Source organism: Leiobunum rupestre, chromosome 2 (genome assembly GCF_980474605.1).
Source record: "Leiobunum rupestre chromosome 2, qqLeiRupe1.1.hap1, whole genome shotgun sequence".
Classification (NCBI taxonomy): Eukaryota; Metazoa; Arthropoda; class Arachnida; order Opiliones; family Sclerosomatidae; genus Leiobunum; species Leiobunum rupestre.
In genome coordinates, this window is record NC_143385.1 from 40,012,083 (window position 1) to 40,032,182 (window position 20,100).

The window sequence follows — 20,100 nt, forward strand, 5'->3', positions numbered from 1 at the left end:
AGAACACGAAATGAAATGTTCTTTAAGTGCGAAAAATAAGTTGAAAAGGTCGTGTAACTCCGCGCGGTGAAATACGGCAACTTACAGGGCTGGTAACTCGGTTTATTCTAGAGAAGGACCAAATTCACTCGAACACGTGTTGCAGGCTGCCTTTTAGTATTTTTTTTAATTTAACTAAATAATTGAAGTGCTCAAAAGAGCAGAGGACTACTTGTTAGTAAGTAATCATATATATATATATATTAAATATCTTAACCTTATGTATGACAAAGTAGAAAGTTTGACGTTTAGGTCAGGCTTTAAGAAATTATTTTTTGAGTATATAATTGTATCCCAAAAAAATGTGTTAAAACATTTCTGTTTATATTGTGGCATACATATTACTTATTTAATACAGCTATGAGCTCATATAGTTAATTATCCTCCAATTAGTGTATACTTAGTTAAATGTGTTATACTAATGCCATATGGTTTTAGTAAAATGGAGTGTAAGTCAGATAACCAATATCTGATAACTAAATAAGCGTTGGAAGCATTATATATGTCACTTTTGTATAGCGGTGAGATTGAATGGGATACTTATAACAAAGTACAAAACGAAAAAATCTTAGTTTTGAATTGTAGAGATTACCAATAAAATTGCACAAGGTACACAGAACTTATCATAAATTTGGTGATAGAAAAAAGTCGACACGTGCCAAAACCTTTTTTCACTTAAAATTACTACTTTTGCAAAGTTAGAAATTTGGAAAATAAATATGAAATTTCTGTCAGAAATATTAAATTTTTAACCACTTAAATAATGGTTTATTAATTAGACATATTATAAAATCACCGATTAACCTACGTTTCATATTTAAGAACTTCATGCTGGTCATATTCTTTCGTAATTTTAAGTATAAAAATTGCAATTTTATTACTCCCTAGGAAGCTTGGCTAAACAAAAAAACATCATGCTATGGATAATTTTTCATGCAATATTTATTGCTATTCTGGAAAGCTTCCCCGGCATTAACTCTACATTGCATAAAGCGACACAGAAATGACCCACTATTCTTCTATCATGCAAAGATTGCTCATCTAAAAGCTGGCTTGCGTTTTAAAAAACATTGTTCGAAGTACCATAATGAGACTGAATGTAACAAATGAAGTTCTCAGTGGGGTCGATTGCTTTGATTTAAATGATAATTCCCCATTGGCAGAAAGGGAGATGATATTTAATGTTGAAAAAAGCTTTTTGTTACTTTCGGCTTAAACTTGAAACTCTGTATAGATGAAAAAATAAGAAATTTTTCAAGGGCAAACTGTGTCGTTTAAATCCGATGCATTAAGAAACACTTTTTTCAAATTTCAATTTAGTATCACCCAGCAGGTTTACATGGGTAGAATTCCAGTTGTTTGTAACGGGAAATTGAAACAACAATATGTTTGGGGCTACAGCATACCAATTTTAGAAAGCTTAAAGGCTTTAATTGCTATACCAGATGAAAGATTAGTGCGATGGTACATTTTGCCTGCCAATTATTTTAAATGTTGTGATGGGATTGAAACCTTGGCAGGAAATGATGCAAGCCCTATTACAAGTAAGAGAAGTAAAATAACTAAAATTTTGTCTGTGGCTTCGCGGAGACGCCACCCTAGGGTGTGGGTTAGGGCTACTGCCCTAAACTGGTAGCGGTTCTCCGAGCCGGAGTATTGGGCTTTCTTCCGTAATTCAGCCTGGGGGGGGGGGGGGCTGTGGAAGAGGAGGCCAAGTATTAAAGTACCAATGGATCCGTGCCAGTGAAATCCCAGACCAAGGAACCAATGTCAAGCCATCCCGGCGCTTTCCGTCGTCTCGCGACAGACTAGGAGGCTTAAGGATAGAAGGAACGCCGGCGGTGACAAATGCTCGTTTTATTATGTAATTCACAGCGCCATAGCGAGAAAGACGGCCTACATTGTACTCGGCCAAACTACCTAGTGCTATAAAAATTACACAGAGCATCGGCCGTATAATCCATTTGGATTTCCAGTCATATTCGATAGTGGAATACCAAGGTTTTTCTAAGATGATGAGTGACATCAAGTTGGATATTAGCGGTGGAATCTATTTCATTCACGTCATATTTCTGGTCGTCAAGGGCTATGGATTCATATCTAAGCCTTACATGCCACTTCGCAAGCAGTAGCTTTAAGCCAAGAGTAAAAACCTTGGCCGGTATGCCGTTTTACCCAGACCACACAGTGACACAGCAGACAATATTAGCTATGTAATATATGAATACCTTCAAACTTTGATGTCAACTGATCAGTTAGAAACCATTCCCATATATGTGGTGACAGATAACGCAGCGAATATGAAAAAGGCCATCACGGCATCAGCTTTTATACACGTACCGTGCTTTTGTCACAATATGCAAATTGTGGTTGAAGGAGGTATAAGAAAAACTTGCACAGAAGGATAGCAATAAATCTGACAGCTTGTTAGATAAAGCCAAAGTGGCAATATTTGGCATAACAGGCTGTCAGATTTATTGCTATGCTTGAAGTGGTGTATATGCAGACGGAGTAGTTCTGGATTTTTTACCCAGTGCCACTATTGCCGATAGGATCGAAACCAGCTCCTCTTGCTGCGAGGCGAAAGTACTAACTACCCCACTTTTAATAGAGCAGGCGTCATGAGCAAATTTAAGGGACAGGATCTATTTTTGAGGGGGCACTGACCCTGGGTGCTGGTATTACACATGGGTACAGTCCTGCTTGCCTATATAGAGCCTCTTAAGGGGGAAGAGTATTTAAAAATTGCATTTTTCGTTTCAGTACCACGTCTATAATTTGATTGTGGCATAAGTCAAGTTATTTTTCCTTAAAAGAGCAATCTTTCCTCAAAACGCTAAAATAGTTTATATCTAGTGTGTTATAATTTACTTAGCTTAAATTTCCATTCTTCAATATGCTTTTCCATTTCTTCCAAAGGCTTTCTTATTTCTTGCACATCTAGCCACGTCACATTATACTCTTCCACTATTTTACTCGCTTCTTCAAATGTATTGAAATCCAAATGGTTATAGGTAACATAATATAAAAAGTTCAGAAATGCTAAAATTTAGGTCGTCTGAAAGACCCTTCTTTCTCCTTATTGTTGCTATTTCAGTAAAAACGACACTTTGACGCGTAAACGTTCGGCTTCTACGTTTATATGGTTTATAGTAATATGACGGTATACTCATTATTAGGCTTATGAATGATACAATTACGGCTCTTCGTTTTTTTTTTCAACTGCTTTTCTGATGTAACCAAAAATGGACTAAAAGTACCCTTAATGCGATCAAAGTCACCATTATCAGCCCAACAGTACCCTAACTGGACCTATTAGCTTTATAGTAACGTTAAACTCCCATAGAGATTCCCCTAAAAATGAAAAAAAATTGCGGTCCACTTTTGGGTGCTCCTTTAAGTACTACTTACGCACTAAATGAAGTTTAACAATATTTCCATTCTACGTTGCTTTAACAGCCACTTTATTAATTAGACACTTAATGGTACTTAAATGGAGTTCAATTTTTTTACATTCTACAGTAACGTATGACGATATTAGTAACCTTATAAGCTACTCCTTCAATATTTAAATAGTTATAATTTTTCTACGTATATTTGCGCATCCAAAATCTATTTTAACATATTGAACGCCAAGAAAAGAGGTTTTTCGCCCTATATTTACATATTGGAATGTCATGAAATATATTTTAACGTATTGAATGTAGAGTATAGAGATTGTTATAATATTTTGCTTCCTACGTGACTACACCGGAAACGTCTGTTTTATTATCTTTATTAATCAAGCCGACTCTGAACATATGTTTTACTGTTTATTTTACGACGTTTTAACATACACTATTTTAATACATTAATGTGTAGTATTTCTTTATCTATATTTGTGTATCGGAGTTGTGTTTTGCCGTATTAATGATACCTATTAACATTTCGGAAAGGTATTTTATAAAAATTGATTTTAGTAGTATTTTTCTATCTATATTTTCATATTGGAAATGTATTTTAGTAATATTTTTCTATCTATATTTTCATATTGTAAATGTATTTTAACGTACTAAATTCAGAATAAAGATGCATAAGAAGTCTTACCAATCATACATACACCATCTAATATGGAATTCGTGTTTACAAAAGGTTATTTTAAACGTAACTCAGTATATTAGTACTTGTTTTCATAAAATCCTCCTATGTTGGTTTGCCCCCACGCTCTTTGATGCGAGTTCAGTTCAGTTCGTTTTAGTTCGCGTAAACAAAACTGAAAAAAAAAACACACAATCGGTCGAGGAATCCTCCGGAATGGCCCGTTGCTCTTTTTGAAGCTGTATTTTCAGGTAATATACCTTGACATAAAAAATATTGTATCTATTCAGTTTAAACTTTTGATAATTAATAACAATGGATGAAATGAGAAAAACCGTATATCAACTCCTAGTCCGAACCGGCAACGTACACCAAGGCCTAAAGAAAACTTTGTGAACCCTAAATCAAATCTCACGTTTTAAGAGACAGCCCTAAAATAAATGCATTTCCACTTAGAAAGACTGTAGTATTACCTAATGTGAAAAGAAAACTGTGCCTGCAGCCTGGCGATGGATCTGTTTTACCAAATGAAAATGTATCTTTAAATGCCAAAAAGGTAAAGAATCAAACTATTGACATTCATATAAAAGATGGGCCCTGGACGAAACAATTTTAACATCCCTCACAACTTCAATATAAACATTATTTTTGATTATCATAAAGCAACCAAAAATGGTCAGCGGTTTGAAACCCGGTATAAAATTTCAACCTATCATCACAAGTACTAATATTTTCGTATACAAATTTCCTGCTTGAAGCTGATCTTCAGACTTCGTTAAAAGCGCACTAGTTTCTTACAGCCTTTCCTTTAATGCTTGTATTTCATTATTAAGAGAAACAATCTCTAGCTGAGATTTTGATAGTTCATCTTCCAAAAGACAATTTTCTTTTTGCAAGGACCTCAGATTTAGCGAAAACTGGTAGGAATGCTCATTATAAGTGGAACAATATGTATGATCCGAAGGTAAATAAGGTTCATTATTAAAAAAAATTAAAGATGAGAGTAGGCCATTAAATTAGTTACCTAATTTGGTCCTTTTAGGGCTAGTATGGCGTTCACTAAGCAGCAACATCTTCATATTCAGTATGCAAATGTTTAACTGTTTCATTGATAAACTCATAGTTGCCAAAATATGTTGGATAAATATCGTCGTATTTCTTTATTCCATCCTTTTTGGAAATGTAATCCACATATTACATGGGATTTAGCAGGTAACCAGTTAAGAGTCCTTAACAGGTGTTAAAGCTCTGTTAGGCCTTTGACATTTATGTAAAGTCTTCGTAGATACCAGTCTTATTCTTCTTATCCATTCGGCCCTAATAACTTCATTCTTCTGAAAACGATTGAACGTTACGTTGGACGTCATCGTATTAGTACAACAGTTAGGAATACAACAAGTATTCCCTTTAACTCTAATTCTCTTTGGAGTATTCATCATCGCGAAAACACTAAAAACGTCAAAAACTGAGCGTGAAAATTTATCTCCGATCCCGAGGGTAGCGAACAGAAACTGGCAAATGTGTTCGCCAAAAATTCAGGAAAAACCAAAGACCAGTAACTATAGAACCGTTACTAGTCCTCTTCTAAAGGTTATACCTCCTCCCAGGCATTTCTTTGATGCCGATTTTATAGAAAAAGTGAAACACGCGAATTAGTTTAAACAGTCTCTCAGTTCGAAACGAAATCTAGAATAATGGTGAATCAGTACCATTAGAACTTTTTGTAATGTTGTATACCATTGACTGGCTTAACTGACTATTGTAGGAAAAAAAGAGATCTTATTTAAAACATTTCCTAATTTCTTTATTGACTTAAAATATTATTTTGTTTAAAATCTTAGTTTGAATATGAGTTAGTGTACAATTCCTCGCCGGGTGACAGGTACGAGGTGACAAAAGATCACGTTTTTACCGGTCGTTCTAAACAATTTTTGGGAAACCAAATTTTTTCAAGGTCTAACATGTTGAATAATAATAAATTTAGATGAACTATCATTAATAAAATATAAAGTAACCAAACTCTTACGTAAAATTTTAGACATTTACCTATATTTGTATACAGTTATTAATAAGAAAAAATTTCTTGAAAATTTTCAAAATTCCTTTATTAGCATTGAACAAAAAAAACCTATTTGTGGTCCAGAGCGGTACAAGTTCAAACTCGACATTCGCTTCCCCCTTACGCCGACACTGGCGCTTTAGAACTTAATAATCAGGGGCGGAGGAATAAGGGGTACAGCGGTACATTGGACCCCCTAATTTATGTCTTTCTTAAACACCGCTTGTGATTTTTTTGTAGTTTGTACCCCCTGAAAAACGAACCTTCCGCCGCTACTGCTAATAATAATTCTGCCTTCCTAAATTAACTAAATTTTCTAGAGTACTGTATTTTAAAATAAGTCAGTGGAGTAAGTCTATGAAATATTTTAAATGTGACATTTATAAACAACTAATTGATCAATAGTCGAAATAGCATTTTATTACATAACCTTATTTTTAAGTTACAATCATTGCCATTTGTGGCCCATGTAAGGTACACCTTCTACGTTCGGATATAAATTACGAACTTTTTCCTAAACACAATCTGCAATAATTGCCCTTCGATGATAAACCGTACGCAAATTAGCAAGTCTTAGTTCCCTTCTTTTCTTTACTAAATACCGTGCGTTTTAGAAATATTCCAAGTTATCGAGAGCTTTCCAATAGAAACCGTACATTGTTCTTCTTGTTCGGCTTTTACGAACACTGGCTGGTCTACCGCTTCCTGTCCAAGCGTTAGGTCGTAGGGTCACACAAAGATTTTGATAGCAGTGAGGGTAGGCTAAAAAAATTGTAAATTTCTGGCAAATTTAATTTATAACTATGACGACAAAACTTTGTCGCTTCATAATATGGTTTTACCGTCGGTGATTTCGGCTTCGGAAATCAGCCAGCAATTTGCATTGGACATGATGTTCTCCAGTTTAGAATATAATCCGAATCGCTGCAACAAACACTTCTACTGGACTGAACTTTTAGGAATGTACCCGGGGTTTTCCTGACCAGTGTTACTATTTTGAGATAAAACATAAAGTGGGATGGGGTAGGCTGGATACTAGAACGAAGTTCTAAGAAAAAGAAGGGTATCTTTTTTGTAGTATTTATGTGCATAGATAACCCGACGACACGGGGAAGTGTGGAAATGAGCTCTATTGAGAGGCGGGGACCAAAACGGTAGAAAGACATTTTTGAATTTGAAAATATTGTCACCGGTATATTAGTAATTCTGTTCGGCTAGGCCATCAACGCGATTTTCTGTTCTAAATATTGAGCTTATTTTTGTTTTCAACTTCAACTTTAACAAATGAGAGCGGCATTAAGTGATATTTCAAACGCTAAATACTTTGTCTCGAAAAAGGGGCTTTCCACAGGGGAAATTAAAGATTATAAATGCCAGAGACCTCCAAGAAAAATCATTACTTTGAAATTTCAAACTGAGAATGAGAAGTCACTCTTTCAGCAGCAGTGGATTAAGATATTGAAAAAAGATGTAGTAGTTGGTGACATTTTGTTGGAAGGTCTGGGTATTTTGCTACAGAAACGTACTCTAAATATCTGTGAAAATGAACATCGCCCGAATATTTCTCAAACATAATACTCAACCAAAATCGTTCTTGAGGTATCTTTCAAAATCGAGACGAATCTAAATAATTTCGAAGATAAATATAATAGTGCTTAATCGGTTTTTCAAGGAATTTTTACCGTTAGCGAAATGATACAACGCGCAGTGGATTATTTATTGCAAGGTGAAATACCATGCGAACTAAGAAAAGATCAACTAACCAAAACCATGGATGTCGTTATTCCTAATTTTGTAGAAAATCGTCTTGTCGAAAATGAAAATTCAATCGACACTGTTATATATTATAATCCTTCTAACTCAACTGCTGAAGATAACGAAACGCAAGACGAATCCAGAGTAGAAAGCAAAAACTCTATATCTCAAGTGGAAGAGCAGATGAATATAGCAGGGTAGAGGCAGATAAAGAAAACTCCAAAATGACCGAGTTGGCATCATTGATGCACTTAGTCATGCCCTCGGGTTTAAAATGCGCTTCCTCGTCCAAAATTGGAGAAGCCAACTGTGCAAACTACAGGATGAACTTCGCTTACCTGTCGAGCGGAATGTTAGGAGTTCAATACGAAAAATTTACGAAAAACGGTTAACTCGGCAAAATAACATCAAGGCGGCGGTTGAAGTTGAGCTGATAATGTCAACATCAGAAGCCCTTCGCGAAAGGCGCGAATTACGCCCGGACATCGATGGAATTCGAATCGAGACCGATGCGAGACACGCCCAAAGAAAAACCTCTTACCACGCGGACGTTGTGGCACTGGGAATGAAAGCTAATAAAGTTCTAAACCTCCAAAATGTTTGTAAATCCGACGTGCAGTCAACGCCACGAAGTTATCGGAACGCGTCGGATCTACCAACATTTTGACAAACTCAACGTCCCTGTGGTAGAGCATGCCCATTAATAATAATAAGGAAAATATAATTAATTGCCTTAATCAAGCTTTTGAAATCGGGATAATTACAGAAAAAAGAACATCAAAATTCTCCATCGCCATTAACTGATTCTGAATAACACTTGTTGCAGATTGAAAGTCCTGTATCCAACGTAAATGAAAATAATACGGTTTTAAGGGAAGTTTCAGGTATATTAATATCTTGCCATTTTGTGGTGATCCCGAAATGCAGTTTTACTGCTTATTGATCTCTTTCAAACCTATAAGGAGGAGTAAAAAGGACGTTCGGGTGAAAATAAGTCAAGAATTAAAAGAGAAAGAACATATATATATATATATATATATATATAGTGCAGATGAATATGACAACAAGTGGAGGAATTTAAAAACCAGGTAAGAAGTAGAGGCGTTTTAGTTTATACAATGCTGAGTATGCGTAATCTGAGTGTACTTGATACAATGGCGATATAATGCCCATCATATTGTAACCTATTTCTATTTTACTAAGGGTATTGTTATTTCAGTTATAAAACTGTTAGAAGGAAGCAAAATTGGGAATTTTTTGATGCAATGGATGAGGTTCTCTATTCGGAACATTCAATAAATCCTGTTAATTTGCTGTTTTCATCCCGTTCTCCTCCAGGTAATATATACAAATATATAATTTCAAATTAGGTATTAATTTGATTAAACTCGGAATGTTAAACTTCGAATGAAAGTATTTCTGATATTGGAGACAGATCTTCCTCGTCAAATTCAGCACCCACTACTAGACCAAGTTTTGCAATTTCTAAAGCTTCGTCATCGTCTTCATTAAATGTAACACTGAAAGATCATGGAGGAAGCGTGCAGCAAAGATCAAAGAAAAGGAAATTCAAAACTAATAAAGCTCCAGATTGGTTTCTCCAGTGAACGGAAGATTAAAAAAATTGGAAGATAAACTCTTGGCCTACTTTTAAGCATTAAGACGAGATAGTGAAAAGGCTTGATGCTACATTAGAGAAAATTGCTGATGTTTTTTTTAAAAAGATAGGATGATACGTCGCTTATTTTTTGTATTGCCACCAATATTTATGGGTTTTTGATATACAGAGTCTTTTTTTGCTCGGAAAAGTGTTTTTTTTTCAAAAACTATTTATAGTACTGATTTCAAATTTGGAAGGTCAATTCTCTATACCGGGGGACATCAGTTTGAGAAATTTGAGCGTTTTCGGTAATGTTTTTCACCAATTTTGAAAAATTATTTTTCGACCACTAGGTGCGAGATAAAAAATTTCTATTATAAAGTTGTAGGCCGTCATCGAAAACCCTTAAAAATTGTTCACTCGACGAAAAACAATTTATTTATCAGTGAAAATTCGAGCTTGAAAAATTTACAAGTTGGTGAAGCCAAATTACGATTGTTTGAAACGATAATTGAAACCGAATTACCTAATCCAGTTGAAACTTTGGTTAAAAAAACGACCGGATTTAAAAAACACGAGGCTATAGGTCAATCCTAAACATGCATTGGGTATTTAAAGGAAAACTTTGGGAGATTATTATCAGTGTTTGATAATATTTCGAACAATGCCTCGTTATTCAGTAGCTGAGCGTACCGAGATAGTTGCCATTTACTATGGAGAAGCAGCGCAAAACCTTAGAAGAGTGACTGAAATCTTCGCAGAAAGACATCCAAATGGAGCACCATCTGTAAATACAGTAAGACGAGCAATTCACGATTTCAATCAATTTGGTAACTTGCAACCTAGGTTTCGCGGATTGGGTCAACCGGATTTAGACTTCGAGAACAATGTACTCGCGTACTTTGTGGCATATCCTCGTCACAGTTGCGCTAACGCCGCTGCTGATTTGGGTTGTTCTGCAAATCGTGTGTGGAAAATTATTCGTAAGAATCGCTATCACCCATAAAGAGCTACGCTCCACCAAGGACTAATTGACGGAGACCATCAAAGACGTTATGAATTTAGCAACTGGTTACTAAATGCTGTCCAAGAAGATAGACAATTTTTGCGCCATGTTTTGTTCTCCGACGAAGCGTCATTTTCTAGAGATGGGCCCTTTAATCATCAAAACAGCCATCTTTGGTCTGACATGAACCCACATTGGGGTTTTGAATATCATCACCAGGTTCAATTTGAACGGGTCAATGTTTGGGTTGGACTTGTTGGAAACCGTTTGATTGGTCCCTTTTTCCTGCCGACGAACCTCAACGGCCAAAGGTATTTACATTTTCTACAGAACGAACTGAGTGACGCAATCGACGACCTTCCATTGGCTGAAAGACGTCAGTTGTGGTTTCAGCAAGATGGCGCCCCTCCGCATTTTTCCCGGCAAGTAACTGAGCACCTCAACAACGAGTTTCCTGAAAGGTGGATAGGGAGAAATGGTCCAGTGCATTGGCCAGCAAGGTCACCTGACCTAACACCGCTGGATTATTTTCTCTGGGGATTCGTTAAAGCAAAGGTATACGCCACGCCCATTGAAACTAGGGAGGAACTCATTAGACGAATAATCAGTGCTTGCCGAGACGTCACACCAGAAATGGTAGAGAAAGCGTTTGAGAACTTAATTGTCCGCGCACAAACCTGTGTTGCAGCCAATGGTGATATTATTGAAAATGTTTTGTAAAACTTTATGTGAATAAAATACCTGCATTTAAAAACCAAACGTGTACATTTTTTCAAGTGTGAAAACTCTACTACGTTTGTATTAGACTTGTTCCCTTTTCAATTATCGTTTCAAACAATCGTAATTTGGCTTCACCAACTTGTAAATTTTTCAAGCTCGAATTTTCACTGATAAATAAGTTGTTTTTCGTCGAGTGAACAATTTTTAAGGGTTTTCGATGACGGCCTACAACTTTATAATAGAAATTTTTTATCTCGCACCTAGTGGTCGAAAAATAATTTTTCAAAATTGGTGAAACACATTACCGAAAACGCTCAAATTTCTCAAACTGATGTCCCCCGGTATAGAGAATTGACCTTCCAAATTTGAAATCGGTACTATAAATAGTTTTTGAAAAAAAAACACCCTGTATACAAACCTTGTTATAAGACAGAAGTTATCTTTTTACGGTTGTAGTACGAATTCGTTCCTTCAACGGGCTCTTTAATATCGATATGACAGTCATCAACCGCTCCCACTATCCCAGGAAACCCATCTCTGTCTTAAAAATTATTCATTGTGTTTCTCATTTCAATTTCTGATGGCCATACTACATATATGGTGATTTCCACTGAACCGCTCTCGGAGCACTCCGAAATCCCTCGCAGATTCATCGCTCTAGGAAAAATTTCGATCGTGCAACCCCGAGTGGTTTTGCCAGTGAAGATCAACTTCATTTTCAGACCGCGCGTCAGAAAGGGAAGAACATGGCCGCTCTTATCGTTTTTTTTTAAATATGCATAAACTAGGATGGCGTTATTTTATAAGGAAAAACAATAGTAAAATTATTTTGTCACATTGTTGTTAATGGTAAGTAAATTTAATAGTATGTATAATATTAAAATAAATATGATAAATAATTAATAAATAATTTATATTTCTTACATTAAACAATTGCTAATGCTTAAACCCTTAACCCTTAGCATGCTCTCCATATTTTCTCAATAACCCTTGTACTCTTTTTTAAGGGAGAAACAAATAATGGAGATTGATGAAAATGAAGTTAAATAAAACAGGAGGTTCAAAGTCCTTTAACTAGTGCGATACCAAGCTCCAGCTATGGAGAAAGAAGCAAACCAAATTCAAACGAAATAAGTATGTTTACTAAATTTTTTTATTTTAATAATAATAATTCCATATATTCCTTGCTTATTAATAGCATGGGACACCGTCGATACCAAGTTGCTCTTAGATAAATTCGAACAGTATTTACCTCAAATTGGTCCCATGAAACTTTTTAGACTGGTAGTGACGATAGTTCAGTGGAAAACTCTAGAAAAAGGAATCAAGATTTGTTTATCCACCAAAATTTTCGGATCAACTACGAGCGCTCTCGGCGAGATCTCGAGCGCCAGTGGAGAGCTCGAATCTTTCCGCGAGCTGCTCTCGATTTGCCAGTGGCGTGTACAATAATAATGTCGTTCCTCAATGATGATCTTTATGAATGCTAGAAGTACATAATGGGAATTTCCTTTGGACAGATCAAACTGGTCTGCAACACTGTGGAAAGAGTCTGGTGTGGCTAATAGCCAGACTCACTAACACCCGCTTATGAACAGGAATTATTATTTTTTTCTTGTGAGAGCAGCTGAACAGACAGTGATTACTCCTGTAAAAAATATACGACATAGAGGGTACGCATTAATGACATAACTCCCTAGTTCTTCTGAACTTAACTCAAAAGCGTAGCGAGACAAACGAAAACGGCTTTTAAAGTCAGTCATATTGTAGTTAGGCACATTTGTTTCGACATAATCAACTATTCTAATAGGGACAAGCCTTGGCTTTTTGAATATATTTAGAGCTACAACCGGAAAGTTCAAAGGTAACACATCTGCTCGCTGGATTTGGTGAAAAAGGACGTGTCTTTTTGTCTCAGTCTCTTTGTTTTCCCTACTATAGTTTCTTTTATTTTATATGCCAACTCGGAATACCTTTATTAGTTATCCCAGTTCCCTTCCCTCCTTATTCAGTTTTTCCCGTCCTAAATCATTCGGCAATGGCTGCTTCTTCGGAAATCACCACGATTCTCAAAACATGGAGCTCGCTGACCCGGATTTGACCGGGTACACCGTAGTGAACATTCCTTTTTGTGCCTATCTCTAAAACGTAACGACATATCGTTGAGACTTTCTCGTTCGTCCTACCGTGACCTTTTTTGATCTCGTTACTGTCGCTAACGAGAGTTATTGCTGCTTTAATGCTTGAAAATGGCGCTTTTAAATTTTGTAAGATTAGAAATTCTAAGTAAAGGAGATCTTAGAAGACACAGGGTCATAAGAGATTATTCAGAAGCGTTTGAATTAAGTGACCAAAAATTTTAACGACTATTTCGGTTTCCAAGATGTGTTGTCTTAGAGTTTTGCCATTTGTTGGAGAATATATTAGCAGGCACTTTATGCACAGCAGTTCCAGTTGATAGCAAGGTATATTTCTAAATTATCCCCGGTAGCACAGAGCCGTTGGGAAAGGGTTGGTTCTTCGGCTTTCGAGTTGGCAGCAGCCACTTAGCCAACTCTCTTTTTCGTTAATAATTTTTTAATACTGTTGGCCCCGTGGTTGGCCCAGCTGTGGTGTCCTTCGGTTCAAATTTTAACTTCCTATCTTTCATCCCCTCTTTTTAACAGGTGGCGCATGGTTGGCGTAAACGCTCATGTAAAGACTATATATTCGCTCTAAATAGTCTTTTTATTTTTACCTTGGAGTTTCAAAACTAGATCCGGCAGCATTGTTCTAACGGTATTTTTTATTTGAAAGACAAGATGCTTAAAACTATTTGAAGTTGAGTATTAAGCGTCTTTCAATTGAAATAAATTCTGTAGCATTTGTTCTAAAGTACAAACTATGTTGTCATTTAAATTTCTTAAACCCTCAGTGTCGCGCAGTATTTAATGTTTTTATTATATTATAGTTAACTTACACTATTATTTAAAAACGTTATCCTAATTTAAAAGGTAAATACATAAGATAAAGGCTTAACGGATAAAAAAATGGCAAGATTTCGATTAGTCATACAAATTTATTGTTTTATAGATATGATTCACAGCTACGATTTAATATGCAAACATTACTGTATCATTTGGAAAATGTTTCGTTATGGATATAAAAGAAATATTAAAAAGGGTTATTTCTTATCCAAACACGGAGCTTTATTTATAGTTGGCAAAGGGGGGTACAAAAAGCTAAAAATGGTTGGCAAGAGTAAGACAAAAGGCTTATAAGTGGTTGGCAATTCGAGGTTTAAATAGTTGGCGATCTGAACTTTTTGAAGTTGGCATATAGGTGGTTTAAAGTTGGCAATTATTTTTCGAACAGTTGGCGAGGGGCTTAAAATCGTCGGTTAGGAGTTGGTTAGCGAGTAATTATTAAGTTGGTTTTGTGGACATCAAAGTCAGTCACCCAACTACCCACGTAAAGTAGCAGGCCAACTGTTAAAAATGTTCGGTGGCCCAACCAATTTTGGTTACTCGGGATATATACAATATTTCATGATGTAGTCGAGGGGTCGGACATTTGTACAAAATCCCGAACACTTATCAAACAATCTCCGATGAAATCCCGAAATCTCTGATGAAATCGTGAAATCACAGATTTCGAAATCCCGTACGTTTTTTTTGGGAATGTCCGACCCCTCGGATGTAGTAGTTGATTTGTTGAATAAATTGTCATTTGCAGATTTTAATTGCATTACGATTCTATGCCGTGGGTTGTTATCAGTTACCAATTGGTCAGGATTTATTCTTAAGCTATAGCCAGTCGAGTGTTTCTAGGTGTCTTCGTATTGTCAGCGAAGCTGTAATGCATGATCCAGAATTCATGAATCGACTTATTAGGTTTCTGGTGACAAATGAAAAACAAGCTGCTGTTTAAGCTGGGTAAAGTTTTGTACATACTGCACAAGGCCTAGGAATCATATCTAATGGTATTACAACAGATTTATGAATGCAACTGGTTTTCCGGGTATCATTGGCTGCGTTGATGGTACGCATATGGGCATTGTCACACCTCCAACCACAGATAATCGATTCAGAGAAAAGCTATATGTTAATCGGAAAGGAGCGCATTCAATAAATGTCCAGCTTGTGAGTAAATACTAAACGCTCAGTAAGCAATATTTAATGTATACGGAGGATAAGATTCATGGTACATCTTTCTTGGTTTTTTTAGATTTGTGATAGCAACCTTTGAATTCTCAGTGTAAATGCACGATTCCCTGGTTCGACACATGATTCCCATATCTGGAGAATGGACCTGCTCATAACTTTATGCAAAATCAATATTTAAGAGAAAGAAGAGCTGCCTGGTTACTTGGTAAGAACTTTTTAAATATGTGAAGTTAAATATTTAAAATAAAAACAACAGTATTTAAAAGCCAAGATACTTCATGGTTAAAATTTTTATTTATTTACATTGGCGAGCTTTCGGGCCGCGGTCCCTTTTCAAACCGAGAGTTACAATAAATGAAATTCACGAAATTAACAATTTCCGACATTATCTCTTGACGCATTTTTTAACCTAATCTTTAAATTGCCCCAATTTTTTATTTCTATCTGTCCTTTATCTTGATTTAATTTTCCCTGATTTTTTATATAGACGGCCTCTTTAAAATTAAAACACGTATGTTTTTAGGAGATAGCGGGTTCCCCCTACAACCTTGGTTGATAACACCAATTGTTAATGCTGCATCTAATTCACCGGAGGAGAGGTTTATTCAACTGCACACTAAAACGAGAAGCTGTATAGAAATGTGTAACGGGGTCCTCAAACAGCATTTTCGTTATTTCCTAGGTCATCGTGTCCTTCATTACTACTTAGTTGCAGCGGGGTGCATTATACATGCATGTTGCACATGAGGGGTAAGACACTCTGCGAACTCGGTGTACACTGCCGTACCTTTGACAGTGCTAAATGGAACTCGTGAACTCTTGAAAGTATATACCTTTAATAGTGTTAAATGCACGAACTCGGTGTACAGATTATCTGAGACTGTCTTACCCCTCGGTTGCACACTTCACAATCTGTGCATCAAGAGAAATATTGAGCTTGATGAAGGTTCGGATTCATCTGATGAAGAGGATGAAATCATTATAAATGGTTGTACGAAGAAGCTTCACGAGCATACCGTTAGTGTTTTTGGAGAAGGGGTAACTTTCCAGCCCCTCCCGCAAGGGGACCTGCTGGTCTTCCCGCAAACAGAGGCGCATGTTAATGCGATCAAAACAGCGAACTTTTTCGAAGATTTTAAATTTGGGCTGGCGGGCTCTGTAAGGTTTTTGTTAACGTCAATCGATTAAATAAAAGATCTATTACTATTCTGCCGGCTTAGGCGCGTCAAGGTTATTCTATGTTCTTTGGTTGGGACTACCAAAGATAGTATATTGATAGAGAAGGGCCGGACAGCTACAGGGGTAGAAATCACAAGATAATATGTTTGGGGGTAATACATAAATCTATACATTACAGGCTCCATGTGGGTTAGTTTTTGGTTTGAGCTAGCCTTATCGCACACAATAGTGAGAATAAGATATCCGGCTGTGTGTGGATTTTCGGTTGCTTCCCAAACAATAGAATTTAAATCTTCAGCATTGTTGTTTCCAGATGGAAAATATGCATATGATAATTTAAAGTTTGTCGTTATTCCACGTACCATTAACTGAAGGATATGTGAAGCTAGGTTTATTTTGTTGCTTATAAAGTTATATCTTAAGAAGTTCCTATAATGCACTTTTCCATATCAGAATTGAACGTATTTCTGAATTAATTAAGATTTATAGCGCCTATTAACTCCCCTGTACTGCTATTAAATTCTAAATCTTGCTTCACTTGAATTTCATCTATAATTAGTGTGAAATAGTTTTAGTGGTCTTCCAAGTTGTCTTTGTCTATTTTCTGCCTCATTTCTACAAAAACTGTGTTATTAAAACCACTTTTGGTATTTAAGTCTACCGAATAGTTAAAAAAGTCCTTTGAGATGGTAAGGGGATTGCTTGTCTTAAAGCTTCATATGTACTGGAAGATTTGGCTTTGATTCAGAGACACCATTGAACAATCGCAGGACACCATTTTTTGGGTCTTGATTTTTTATGTCAATATCTTTAATTGCCCTCGCATTAGACGTTTTTGGAAAACAGTCTTACTTTTAAAGGGGTTCTCGCAATAATAATTTAAAAATCCTTATTTTCTCGTTCAGTCATAAAAATTGCCTCAATTCTAAAGGTTTTTTTAAGTTTACGTTCCATTTGTTTTATCTTCTTGATGCAATATTTTTCTTGCTCAAAATAGCCAACTTTCCTTTAACCTGTCTTGGGACATATAGCGGATTTTGGTATTTTTATTCGTATTCAATTTAATTATGTTTTTTTTTCGTTATTCGGCAAGCTTGACAAATTCTAGCGGTCACTTCCATAAAGAACTAATAACATTTTTCTGTCCTGAGTGACTGACTTGCTAAGCAAACACCGGCGGATTTTAAATATTTGTTTACAAAATGAGTGTATAGGTCCACTTGAATCCCCCCGCAGGTTCTCCAGTTTCTAATTCCGTATAATATATTCCTTTAACCTTCAGGAGGCGAAATCAACAGAACTACTAAAAAATAATGCGTGATCGTGGCAAAGTGGTTTGCCAGTAAGGGTCGGTTAAGTTTCCCCCCCCCCAACGCCATTTTTATAAATTAACTATTTGATTAAAATGCACCCATTACGCACCATTATGCTAACTTTACCATAGCCCCCCCCCCTTTGACTTTTCTCAATAACAAGTTAACCAATCAAACGCACTCATTATGCACCACACGCCAATCATTGCGCACCAGTATCATTATAGAGTTATTTAAAATTTTAAATGGGGGGCAGGCAGCCCCCACCCCTTTCACCAATCGCGAAAAAAACGTTGTCATTCTAACGCAACCATTATGCACCACAGAAAAATTATTACGCACCACGGTCATTATAGGTTTATTTAAGATACTAAATGGGGGGGGCTAGATTAACCGAAGACCTTCCCTTTTGATCTATCGACATAACAAGGGTGCCATTAAAACGCACCCATTACGCACCATTATGTACCACAGAGAAATTATTACGCACCATGGTCATTATAGGTTTATTTAAGATACTAAATGGGGGGGGGCTAGATTAACCGAAGACCTTCCCTTTTGATCTATCGACATAACAAGGGTGCCATTCAAACGCACCCATTACGCACCACAGATCAATTATTACGCACCATACTAGTAAAGGAATTTAAAATATTTAAAAAAAAATTGTCATTTGTGAATTTTTAAAATTAAACGCGGGGGCTAGACTCACCTCAGCCCCGGAACTATTATCCATAATGCATTTCGCGGTGAGGCTCGTGTAAATCAAGTCACGTTGATTATTGAATGCACTGTGGATGCTTGTGCTAAATTATTTTCGACTTTTAACCCTAGACTAACAACTAAGACTGTAAGCTTAGCTTGAACCTAACCTACTATATAAAATACCCCCGTTTTCTCACTTAACTGAGAAAACCAAATGCATTTTTGGATCACGTGATATATTATCGAGAATTCCCCAAAAATTATAATTGGAACATAATTTTGTCAGAGACGGACCCATCCCTTTATACGGTAGTTTTGCTGAACAATATATTTTCTGAAGTTTGCGCTTAAAATTGAACCCAAGGCCAAATCCAAAGAGGAAATCAATAGAATATTAGAAGCCCTGTCTAAATTTAAAGAGGATATTTATCATCATAATAGTGTCACTGGCAAATAATTTCCCGTGTGAAAAGACGTGAGTGCGGAATTAGGTGGTCTTGCATATATGTCCGAACTCGGGCTGTACACATTTGTAATGAAAAAGGTTAAAGAAAAGGATGTTGAATTGTGCAAAGCCTTGGTAATTGATTTACAAATGGGTGATTAAAGTGGAAGCGCCTCGTCTCCAAAATCTGAACGTAGTCTGCAAGAAAGCACCCCTACCAGTGAATCTTCCAAAGATTCTGCCAGTGATGATTCGAACTCGATCCGTTTTTATTATCAATTACACCAGTGGACCTTTCGAAAATGGCACCATAAAAAACGTCGTATAGCTGTTGGAAAAAAATTAAATTGAGCACACATCGTCGATACGTCATATTTCCGCCAAAAGTGTGGACGCACACAGTTCAAAAATATTTTTTGAGCATACGAAACTTCCTTGCGTGTTTTCTTTTAAACGAGCGCGAATTCAAGTCGGAGGCCATATCTACGCAAAAATTCGCGGCCATTGTTTGGATTGTAAAGCGGAGTTCTTCGGCTACGTGAAGAATGAATCAAACTCTCTCTATGAATGGACGCTGACGGGTAATTTCAATTCTTATCATGAAAAGGGAATTAAAAGAGATTTGTCAGAGGAAAAAAGAAAGGAATTGGTCGAAGAAATGGTTGAAAAGCTACAAACCCCGAGCATGATTCGAAGAAATAAAAATTTCTTTTATCAAAGCAGCTGGAAGGTTGATTTAAGGGGCAGTTGGGATCTATGAAGGCACAGATATTGCAAATATTTTAGAATTAAAGAGTTATTTTTTGGAATTGTTTTAAAAAGCAAAATATATTTCTAAAATAATTTCCATTAATTTTCCTCACCTTTTATATATTTTAAAACCCTTTCCTTAAGAGCCTTGAAACTGTAACAGTAAACTGAGAAAATTTTAATTTGTAAAGGAGTACGCGTGTTTAGTTCAGAATTATGTATATTCTAATAGAAATATTTAAAATGAATTTTAAAATCGGCCGCCATAGATATAAAATAGGGCTGTGGGATAAAAAATTCGAAAGAA